We start from the raw sequence: 12,317 nt of genomic DNA, 5'->3' as shown, positions 1-12,317 counted from the left end.
CTTCCTTCCTTCCTTCCTTCCTTCCTTCCTTCCTTCCTTCCCTCCTTCCTTTCTTTCTCTCTCTCTCTCTCTTTTTTTTTTTTTCCTGAGACAGAGTCTTGCTCTATTACCCAGGCTGGAGTGCAGTGGCACAATCTCAGCTCACTGCACCTCCGCCTCCCAGGTTCAAGCAATTCTCATGCCTCAGCCTCCCAAGTGGCTGGGATTACAGGTGCTGGCCACCACACTGGCTAATTTTTATGTTTTGGCAGAATTGGGGTTTCACCATGTAGGCCAGGCTGGTCTTGAACTCCTGGCCTCAAGTGATCCACCCACCTCGGCCTCCCAAAGTGCTGGTATTATAGGCATGAGCCACTGTGCCTGGCCCCTACTAAACTTTTATATGTTGAAAAGCACAAAATTTCTGGTATTTACTAGTGCAAGAGTTTGAGATCAGCCTGGTCAAAGACATGGTGAAACCTGTCTCTACTAAAAATACAGAAAATTAGTGGTGGTGGAAGCCTGTTATCCCAGCTACTAGGGAGGCAGGAGAATCACTTAAACCCAGGAGGCAGAGGTTGCAGTGAGCCAAGATCGCGCCACTGCACTCCAGCCTGGGCGACAGAGCGAGACTCCATCTCAAAACACAAACAAACAAACAAAAGTACATTGTATTTAGGGTCTGGCGCAGATGGCTCATGCTTGTAATCTCAGCAATTTGGGAGGCCAAGGCAGGTGGATTACCTGAGGTCAGCAGTTCGAGACCAGCCTGGCTAACATGGTGTAACCCCTTCTCTACTAAAAATACAAAAAATTAGCCAGGTGTGGTAGCGGGCGCCTGTAATCCCAGCTACTTGGGAGGCTGAAGCAGGAGAATTACTTGAACCCGGGAGGCGGAGGTTGCAGTGAGCCGAGATCATGCCACCGCACTTCAGCCAGGACAGCAAGAAGGAAACTGTCTCAAAAAAACAAACAAACAAAAAGGTATACTGTGTTTAAACCCTTACTTCACCTCTTCCTAGTTGTGCGACATTGATAACCTCTCTAGACCTCCTTTTCTTCGTCTGTAAAATAGGGTAAGTGCACCCGTCTCAAAGGGTTGATGTGATAAAAATATTTCATTATCCAGATGAAATATTTAGTACAGTGTTATTGTGTCGTAAATGCTTAAGAAATGTTAACAGCTGTTATTATATTTTATTTTATCTTCCAGATTTGGAGATCCCATTGTTTTTGATAGTATGCTGCTTTTGCTAACTAGGGAAGCAGCTGTGTGATGTTTACAATTTACCTAATACATTTCTGTCCAATGGAACTCAAAAGACCCACGCTGGAGGTAAACGTGAGCTATCTCACTTGTTTATAGAGAACTTGAAAAATTCTTTCTATATGAAATATTAATGTGGTTTTTTTTGTTCTTCAGAAAGCTACTATGCCTCAAGGCTTCAGGTGTTTCTTCTGTTTAGATTGACAGGTTTTGAGTATTCAAGCTTCAGTGGGGTTAAAACTGAGATCAATTTTTTGAAAGTATAGTGCATTTTATTCAGTGAGTGGGTGAAGCTGGATTATTTACATTGCCTTAATACTTGTTGCTGTGTTCTCTGCCATGAGTTCTACAATCCGTGGTAAAGACAACAAGCGCTTGTACCACTTAAAATCTTCACAGTGAGGCTGGGCGCGGTGGCTCACGCCTGTGAGCACTTTGGGAGGCCGAAGCAGGTGGATCATCTGAGGTCGGGAGTTCCAGACCAGCCTGACCAAATGGAGAAACCCTGTCTCTACTAAAAATACAAAAGTAGCAGGGCGTGGTGGTGCATGCCTGCAGTCCCAGCTACTCTGGAGGCTGAGGCAGGAGAATCGCAATGTTGCAAGATCACGTCATTGCACTGCAGCCTGGGCAACGAGGATGAAACTCCATCTCAAAACAAAACAAAAAAGGCTTTACAGTGTACCAGGACACTTTCGATTCCAAATGATCCTCATTGCCTTTTGACATCTAGGTTACTTTGTTTTTTGCGATGCAAAATTTGAATGAAAACAAAGAACAAGAGGAAGTGAATACAAAATAACAAGGAACTGCAGGAACCCAAATGAAAACATCAGTTGCCCAGGTGCCTCTAGTCGTCTAGTGTAATTTGTTCCGTATGTCACACAAAAATGTGGACTTCATTTCCAAATGTCAAGTGTAATGCAGTGCTTTGTGAAAAACAACTACATTATTCATGGCACTCTCTGATAGAGTCTCACTGATGATTCATGTTTATCAAATTTATGATACTTTATACCGGGAGAAAAATTAGCAGAGCTTTGGAAAACATCCATTTGGGAGAGGAGGCAGCTCTAAACTTGATGGAATTTCTGACACTATTTCTGACACCGTTTTTATTTTAGCCCAGCTTTGCGAGTTGAGCTGATTAGAACTCGAGAAGATTTGCAAGATGAGGCAAAGAGATCAATTAAAAGACTATTAAAGAGATAATGGAGGGATTTATTTATTTTTATTTTTATTTTTTGAGACGGAGTCTCGCTCTGTTGCCCAGGCTGGAGTGTAGTGGCGCGATCCCGGCTCACTGCAAGCTCCGCCTCCCGGGTTCACGCCATTCTCCTGCCTCAGCCTCCCAAGTAGCTGGGACTACAAGCGCTCGCCGCCACGCCTGGCTAATTTTTTTGCATTTTAGTAGAGACGGGGTTTCACCGTGTTAGCCAGGATGGTCTCGATCTCCTGACCTTGTGATCCGCCCGTCTCGGCCTCCCAAAGTGCTGGGATTACAGGCTTGAGCCACCGCGCCCAGCCATGGAGGGATTTATAACACAGTCTTGTTCTTGAAGATGTTGCCAAGCCATAGATAGTCAAGAAACCCTCCCTAGAGGGCAAGTAGAATTTCAACACTGAATTATTTCAGGAGGGTTTCCCATGCACAATTCTTAGCACACAGTAGGAGTTTAATGAACATTAACTGAATTGGAATCTAAACTTGTAATGATCACCTTCCTGACAGAAATATAGCACCTAGACTCATTTTATGGCTTAATTTTGGTGGTCATAAATACAGCCTACCTTGCCAAGTAACTGTGGATATAAATTCCTAATGATCTTCTGCTACTTCTCACTAAACAGAGCTCAATATTGTTTTCTCCCCTCCTTCCCTGTTCCCCTGTTGTTCTCTCCTTTCATCTATCTATTTCTTTGTCTTCCTTTCATTTAGGGTGGTAAGTGACACACACGGGAACTTCGTCCTTGTGGATAAGACTCAGCATCAGAGAGTTTGCTGATCCGTCGGTCATTGGATAATGGAATTGGGGGATGATGCCTATGTTGGGGTGATTTCAGAAGCTGTGGAAGCCTTAAGTTGCTACCTCATCCACTGACTAGGCAGTGTCACATACAATTAAAAGTCAATTATGTTTAACAATTTAGGTACCACTAGAAGATAAACTTTATAATTTACCAACAATCAATATTCTTGAATACTTGCTATCAACAAGATCATGTACTAAGCCCTCTGAAGGCTACAAAAATGAATAAGACAAGAGGAATGACTGGTCATATTTGTAGTGTAATAAGATCATTTTGGTTGGATTGCAGAAAACGAATTCTGATTGAGAAAAAGAAGGAATTAGTACTTAGGATATTGGCTTAGTTATTTTAACAGAAGCCAAATAACAGGGATTCCAAAAAGAAAAAAGGTGCATTTCTCTTTCGTATAAAAGATTGAGATGACAAGCAGTTGAAGAGGACAAGATTCCTTTTATCTTGTAGCTCTTCAATCCCCTGTTGTGCTCCCTTTACCTGTAAAGTTGAACCTGGTTCACCACCATCTCATCTACATCACCAAACGGCAGCAAAGTTGCAGAAGGAGGAAAGAGGAGGAGCATCGAAGGGGCTCGTATCACGCCCACTCTCAGACTGTTGACCAGAACAATGTCAGGTGATGGGTGATGTTGTAACTTGGTCACATAGGGCTGCCAGGGAGACTGGGAAATATGGCCTCTAACTGGGAGGCATGGGGCTCCGTTCTAGTAGCAAAAGAAGAAGGGAGAATGGGCCTTGGGTGTAACTATCAGTCTCTGCGATAGGGGGCAAAGTGAGATCAACTAAAAGACTATTAAAGAGATAATGGTGGCCTGAACTAGGTTAGTAACCATAATAATGAGAAGAATTGAAGGAATATTTAGAAAGAAGAATTGACAGGACTTGGTGATTTGCTGAATGCAAGGAATAAGAGAGAGTAAGGAGTAATTAATTTATCCCTTAAATATGTATCAAGTTCCTACAATGTGCCAAGTGTTGCCCCACGGTGCTGGATATACAGTGGTGAATAAACAGATACTATACTTGCCTTAAGGTACTTGGAGACTAGTGTGTGATGCCCAGGGTTCTCTTGAGGCAAATTGTATTGCTAGACATTGAAGACATTGAAATGTCGAATGCAGAAGAAGGAGCAGGTCTGGGAGAAAGTGGTGAGTGCAAGGTACATAATAAGCTTGAGATGCTTGTGGGACAACCAATTGGTTATACCCAGGAGGCAGCAGAATGTGTAGGTCTGACTCTCAAGAGGAAGATTTGAGTTTGAGATAATTATACACTGAGGACCATCAACACAGACGGTAGTTTGCGGCTCTGAGAGTAGATAGGATTGCACAGAGAGTGTATTATTTTATGTAGGAAAAAAATGTTCAGTGACAGTGTCTCACTCTGTCCACCCAGACTGGAGTGCAGTGGTGTGATAGTTCCTTGCAGCCTCAGATTCCTGGGCTCAAGCGATCCTTTTTCCTCAGCCTCCCAAGTAGCTGAGACCACAGGTGTGTGCCACCATGCCCAGCTAATGCTCAGAGTGCAGAGAGGAAGAAGAGATGAGGATCTCAGACCAAACACAACACCATCGTTTAAGGAGAAGCCCACGTTTAAGGAGCAGGAGTAATTGGAGAGGTTAAAGAAAAGCTAGGTGAACACAATATCATGACAACAAAGGGAAGAGAATGCTTTAAGAAGAATCAAATACTTTCATTATATTAAAAAACAGAGCCAGACAGAGATGGAGAGGGAGTAGGACAGAGAAGATACAGGACTGCAAGGGATGTTTGTGTGACTGCAAGGGAGTATCTTTGTTTTGCCCTAAAGGTGGAAGAGATTTGGGCATGTTTAAATGCTAACAGGGAGGAACCAGCACAGAGGAAGACACTGATGATAAAGGAGAGAAGGTCCAATTCCCGAAGGTGGTGGTTGGAATGGAAATGGAAATGGAGTTTATATAACAAGTAGCCCTATAGTAAGGGGACAATTTCTCCCATTATGATTTGAGACGGTTCCAAGTCTTTGCTATTGCAAACAGTACCACAATAAACATACATGTGCATGTGTCCAAAAGTAAATTCTTTATCTTCCTCCCATATCCCAAGCCTGGTCTTCTTACAGAGTTAATTTCAGGGAATAATGTACTGTTCATCCACTTAGGCAAGCCAAAAACATAGCAGCAATTCTTGACACCTCCCTTTTCCTAATACCCTATATCCCATTTCCCATTAAGTACTATTAATTTTACCTTTTTAAGTACCTTTCTTCATCTTACCTTTCTGTATCCCTACTTCAACCAAACTCATCAGTTGATCTACTCCAATGGCCTCTTGATTGGTATCTTTGACATTACTCTTCCCTACTAATGGATTCTCCTCACTGCAACCTGGGAGATCTTTTTAAAACACAAGTCAGATCATATCATTCCCTTTATTTAAAACCTAAGAGATCTCCATTAAGATCTTCCTTTCGTTGTTAGGATGAAGACCAAAATTCTGAACACAGCCTGCAAGGTTGATGTTTAATCTCCCTCTTATACACCACTACTGTGACTTTCCTTGAGTCCTTCTATTTGAAGATGTCCTTCCCAACACAGAGACTGTTTCTTTTTTCTTTTTTTCTTTTCTTTTTTTTTTTTTTTTTTTGACAGAGTCTTGCTCTGTGGTCCAGGCTGTAGTGCAGTGGTACAATCTTGGCTCACAGAAACCTCCGCCTCCTGGGTTCAAGCAATTATCCTGTCCCAGCCTCCCAAGTAGCTGGGATTACAGGCGCCTGCCACCACACCTGGCTAATTTTTTTGTATTTTTCGTAGAGACAAGGTTTCACCATGTTGGCCAGGCTGGTCTCAAACTCCTGACCTCAGGTGACCTACCCGCCTCGGCCTCCCAAAGTGCTGGGATTACAGGCATGAGCCACCCCGCCAGGCCTGCTTCTTTTCTGAAATCATTTCCCTCAGCCTCCTTCATGTGTGAATTCCTCCTCTACCTTCATGTCTCTGATGAATTGTTTTTCCTTAGGAACACCTTCCCTAGCTCTCGTGACTAAGGCAACACCCTCCTTGCAAGAACCCTCAAGGGGAGACATTTTGTCCCCATTTCACAGATAAGAAAACTGCTGTTTGCTTAAGGCCAGGCATTCGAGGCTGTGGTGAGCTGTGATTGTGCCACTGAACTCCAGCCTGGGTGACAGAGTGTGATCCTGATTCTAAAAAAAGAAAAAGAAGGCATGCTCAGAGAAGATCAGCAATAGCCCCATGGTTACATGATAGAGCCGAGGCTATAGTATCTGATCCTAAATTCTGTGCTCTCGCCATTACCTTATATTTGCTTCAGCTACATCCCTGAACAGTATTCAATAATAATGTTACATTAATGAACACATCCAGTTTAATCTTCTTTTGTAAGAAAGTTCAGATCCCTGGGAAGGTAGAGAGAACAAGACTCCATTACTAAAAAGTAACCTTTTCTTTTCTTTTTTTTTTTTTTGAGATGGAGTCTCGCTCTGTCGCCTAGACTGGAGTGAAGTGATGCAATCTCAGCTCACTGCAATCTCCATCTCCTGGGTTCAAGCCATTCTCCTGCCTCAGCCTCCTGCATAGCTGGGACTGCAGGCGTGTGCTACCATGCTTGGCTAATTTTTTGTATTTTTAGTAGAGACGGGGTTTCACCATGTTAGCCAGGATGGTCTCAATCTCCTGACCTCGTGATCCGCCTGCCTCGGCCTCCCAAATTGCTGGGATTACAGGCGTGAGCCACTGCACCTTGCCTTAAAAGTAACCTTTTCTTATGTACCTAAGGGGTCTCCTTCATCCACTCCAGCAACCCCTATCCTGCCTATATAAGTAATTAAAGATAGGACTGCAGCAGAGATATTTATCTGTCACCAAATATTCATGTGGTCTGACACTTCCCAGCTCCCATCGATGAGCAGGGCCATGTTACTAGTTCTAACCAATGGCTATTAAGCGGAAGTGATGTATGTCACTTCTGGGCTCAAGCATTTAAGTGTAGCCTTCCAGCTCTCCCTTCCTCTGCTGTGGCAACTTGGAAGTCACATGTTCCAGATGACATAATTAAAAAATGATAAATGTTCACCTGACTCACCACTTGGATGGGAGCTGCCCTGGAAAGAGGCCACACTCCAGCAGATTTTGTTGGGGAGAAAAAAATGGCTCTATGTGTGTTACCCACTCTGAGTTCAGAATCTGCTTGTTAGAGCAGTATAACTTAGCCTATTTTCACTACTACAGGCTCTGTAACTAAAGAGGTCTCTGGCCATTCAAAATCCACACTTGGTTTGTTTTCTGAATCAGTAGAAACTGTATTCCATTAGCCATAGTCCTGACCTTGGTGTCAGAAGATGCCATTTGAGGTATTATTGTTGTTTAACATTAACTATATTCCCAGATTTCTTCTCTTACCTTTGTTCTGTTGCTTGACTTTAGGCAGTCACCTAATGGATTTTCCCAGGCTGGAATGCAATGGCACAATCTCGGCCCACTGCAACCTCTGCCTCTTGATTTCAAGTGATTCTCCTGCCTCAGCCTCCCAAGTAGCTGGGATTACAGGTATGCGCCATCACGCCCAGTTAATTTTTTGTATTTGACAGAGACAGGGTTTTACTATGTCGGTCAGGCTGGTCTCAAACTACTGACCTCAAGTGACTCACCTACCTTGGCCTCCGAAAGTGCTGAGATTACAGGTGTGAGCCACCACACCCAGTGACTTCGACATTTATTTCTGGGTAAGTTCACCCTCCCTGTCCTTACTGCAGCTCTTTCTGGTGAACACTAGAGTAGGTCAGCCAGGTTCTTTGCTCCTTGCTGTACATTCTCCATCCTTTTCCACCCTGCTTCCTTCCATAGGTGGTGAACCTGTGTGGATTTCACAAACCGATTCTCTTGCCTTATGGTGTTCTGTTGGGTTTGGCTTCTGTTAGGAGCCTCACCAGGAGACAAGAGGGAAGGAGAAAAGCAAGGTGAGAATATTTAGTTCATTTCTCCTCTTCCTTCAGGGAAAGGAAAAGTATGGAGGCCGGGCACGGTGGCTCACACCTGGAATCCCAGCACTTTGCGAGGCAGAGGCAGGAGGATCACTTGACACCAGGAGTTCAAGACCAGCCTGTGCAAAATGGTGAAATGCTGTCTCCACAAGAAATATAAAAAACTAGCCATGTGTGGTGGCATGTACCTGCAGTCCCAGCTATCCAGGAGCCTGAGGTGGGAGAATCACTTGAGCCCAGGAGGTTGAGGCTTCAGTGAGGTGTGATTGCACCACTGTACTTTAGCCTTGGTGACAGGGCAAGACTTGTCTCAAAAAAAAAAAATAAATAAATAAAACCAGGATAAATTTTAGACTACCTTATGAAATAAAGAAATAAAGGAGTAGAGATCAAATCACTTGGCTAAGGTCACATACCTAATTACAAGAAAGGCAAAAATTAATCTATGGTTTGTTCACTAATTTTTTTTCGTATAACAAATATTTATTTCACCAGCACAACTGAGATAACAAAAGGCCAATTAATTTGGCCAAGTTTATACTAATGGTTAGAGCCACAGTGAGAACTGAATAAACAAACAGCAATGACAACAAAAACAACCACAAAACAAAGCCCTTCATCCCACCTGTTCAGCTGTCTTGCCCCTCATCCTGCTACCCATGGTGCAGCACAGCCCTCAGAATCCCCAGCTTGGATTTTAATCAGCTCCTTGTCTAGTCTCCTTTGAAAAACCCCACCCACATCATCTGTGGGGTTTGTGATATTACATTTGGTGCTTAGATCTCAGTTTTTGGCTGATACGCAAAATGAAAAGAGCAAGGAATTCCCCCAGAGACTCCACAGCTGTGCATCTGGAAAGAACACAAATCTCTTTCAACCAAGATCTAGCAAACAAAAAAACAAAACAAACAAACAAAAAAAAACAAGCCTGCGAAGTAATTTGTGCTCCAAGATTTCCCTTAGGATCCCCATTTTCTGAAAGTCTCAGATGACGTGTTTGTGTTTGTGTGTGCTAGTTTCATTCTCCTTGGTCAAACTATCCATGCCTGGGAGTGCAGAAGTCCTGCTGTTTGGGGAATTGTCTCTGCCAGGGAGGGCAACATCTCAGTATATCCTCATTTAACTGTGAAGGCAGCTGTAAGCCCTTTAAATTCATAAGTGAAATTAAATCACAGAATTCTGTAGGTGGGTTTGATGCCGTTCAAAGATTCCCCAAGTGAAGAGCTAATCCATGAGTTAAAAAGTAGCAAATCTAAATACTCCATCTAGGATGCAGACTTAACCAAATAATTAAATAAAACAAAACCTGTTGATAATCAAGCCTGGATCAACATGGGACACAACATAGTGCACAGTTCAAATAATTTTCCAGTAATTCATGTTTGAAACAATGCCTTAGAGGATAAAATGACCATTTTTTTTAAGGTTTTAAATCTATAGTCAATAATAAAAATGTGCTCTGCTTTAGGAAGGGAAGTTGGTATATTTTCATGGTTCTGGCTGGAAGTCAAAATCCCGTGTCTGTTCCCAGTGCTATCATTGCCTGTTGGTGTTTTGGGGTCACTTATTCTCTTGCACCTCAGTTTCTCTATTATTCTCTATTATTGAAACAATGTATAATCTATGTATGCTCTGCTTTTAGCATACACATACCAATTTCTTTACGTAATAGGGAGTCTGGGAATATTATTATTCAATTTGAGTTATAAAAAATGTAATTTGTATTTCAGGAGGCAAATGAAGTATACCATCCCATTATTGGCAGAGATATTTAAAATTGTTCAGGGGAAAAACTATTTGGAATTCAAAACACTTTCTCCATATGAAAACAATGGAAAATGGAGCTTTGTGTTAACTTTTATATGAGCAGATCTATATTACTCGAGCACATGTCATAAATCCTTTGAAAATACAGTGACATCCTGCACAATTTTTAAAAAGTTAAAGTTTGCCTTATTTCTGACAGATGCCTGCTCCTGTCCTATGGTTTGTAGTCACCAGATATTATCATTTGAACTTCTGAAATTTACAGTTAGTATCAATGACTGAGAATCAACTCTTCCAAATAAATACACACACACACACAGACACACACAGAGACGCAATTCTACTGTTTTCCTCTTCTTTAAAAGAGGAACCGTGTAGCTCCTCATATATTACAAGTCATATAAACCTCTGCCTTTTCACTGAGGTCCAGCAACCCTTAAATGTTTTTCCCTTTTCATGCTGTTTCTTTGCATGTCAATACTTAGGGGGTGAATCCAAGGTTCTCAAACCCACATCAGTTGTTGAAGTCAGATTCCTCCCCATCCCTACATCCCCTCTTTCCCAACCCCAACCTTGTTTCTTAAGGAATGAGATCCTAAATATTGGAAGGATCCGCCGGGCACGGTGGCTCATGCCTGTAGTCCCAGCACTTTGGGAGGCTGAGGCGGGCTGATCACCTGAGGTCAGGAATTCGAGACCAGTCTGACCAACACGAAGAAACCCTCTCTCTACTAAAAATACAAAATTAGCTGGGCATGGTGGCAGGTGCCTGTAATCCCAGCTACTTGGGAGGCTGAGGCAGGAGAATCGCTTGAACTTGGGAGGTGGCAGCTGCAGTGAGCCGAGATCACGCATTGCATTCCAGCCTGGGCAACAAGAGTGAAACTCTGTCTCAAAATAAAATTGTGTATATATATGAAGGATCCTTATCTTGTAATCCTCACTTCAAAGTGAAAAATGAAGGTTTCTCTGGTGGTACAATTTGCATTTTCTTAACCAGATTAAGTATTTCCAGCCGGGTGCAGTGGCTCAAGCCTGTAATCGGAGCTACTCCAGAGGCAGAGGCGAGTGGATCGCTTGAGGCCAGGAGTTCAAGACCAGCCTGAGCAACATAGCAAGACCTCCACAAACATCTCCCTATTGCCCCACTTACTACCCCCAGCTCCATCTCTGAAAAAATTAAAAACTTAGCTGGGAGTAGTGGGATGGTCCTGTAGCCCCAGTTACTCAGGAGGCTGAGTGGGGAAGATTGCTTGAGCTCAGGAGTTTGAGGCTGCAGTGAGCTATGATCACACCACTGCACTCCAGCCTGGGTGACAGACCCTATCTATAAAATTTATTTTTTCAATAAGAAATTAAATCATAGAATTCTGTAGGTAGGGTTTGATGCTGTCCAAAGATTCCCCAAGTGCAGAGTTAATCCATGAGTTAAAAAGTAGCAAATCTAAATACTCCATCTAGGATGGAGACTTAACCAAATAATAAAACAAAACAAAACCTGTTGATAATCAGGCCTGGGTCAATATCGGACACAACAAAGTGCACAGTTGAAATAATTTTAACTCATTCTTTTTTTAACTGCAAAATATTTGACCAAACACCTTAATTAAAAACACATAAACATGACCAGTAAGCATATGAAAATATGCTAAACATCATCAGTTACTAGGGAAATTTTACAAAAAAAAATAGAAAAATATTTTGAGATGGAGTCTTGCTCTGTTGCCCAGGCTGGAGTGCAGTGGTGCGATCTTGGCTCACTGCAACCTCTGCCCACCCCCACAATGCCCAGCTAATTTTTTTGGTATTTTTAGTAGACACAGGGTTTCACTATGTTGGCCAGGCTGATCTGAAACACCCGACCACAGGTGATGCATCCGTCTCAGCCTCCCAAAGCGCTGAGATTACGGGCGTGAGCCACTGCACCCAGCCTACTTCAGTTTTTCAACACAGGCTGACTCCTGTTAGCTTTGCATGTGTCTTTAATTGAAGAGATGGAGATAAAAGGCAAGCAACAGATTTCTTTGGATGTAAAATCATCTTGCCTTCAATTAATCTGTGAGATTTATTGTGGGATTTCTTTTTTATTACTTTTCTTTGATTCAATTCTTTTTTTTTATTATACTTTAATTTCTAGGGTACATGTGCATAACGTGCAGGTTTGTTACATATGTATACTTGTGCCATGTTGGTGTGCTGCACCCATCAACTCGTCAGCACCCATCAATTCGTCATTTATATCAGGTATAACTCCCAATGCAATCCCTCCCCCCTT

The sequence above is a fragment of the Rhinopithecus bieti genome, unplaced genomic scaffold, assembly GCF_001698545.2.
Source record: "Rhinopithecus bieti isolate Rb0 unplaced genomic scaffold, ASM169854v2 scaffold_19708, whole genome shotgun sequence".
Lineage (NCBI taxonomy): Eukaryota > Metazoa > Chordata > Mammalia > Primates > Cercopithecidae > Rhinopithecus > Rhinopithecus bieti.
This window is presented reverse-complemented; position numbering follows the sequence as displayed.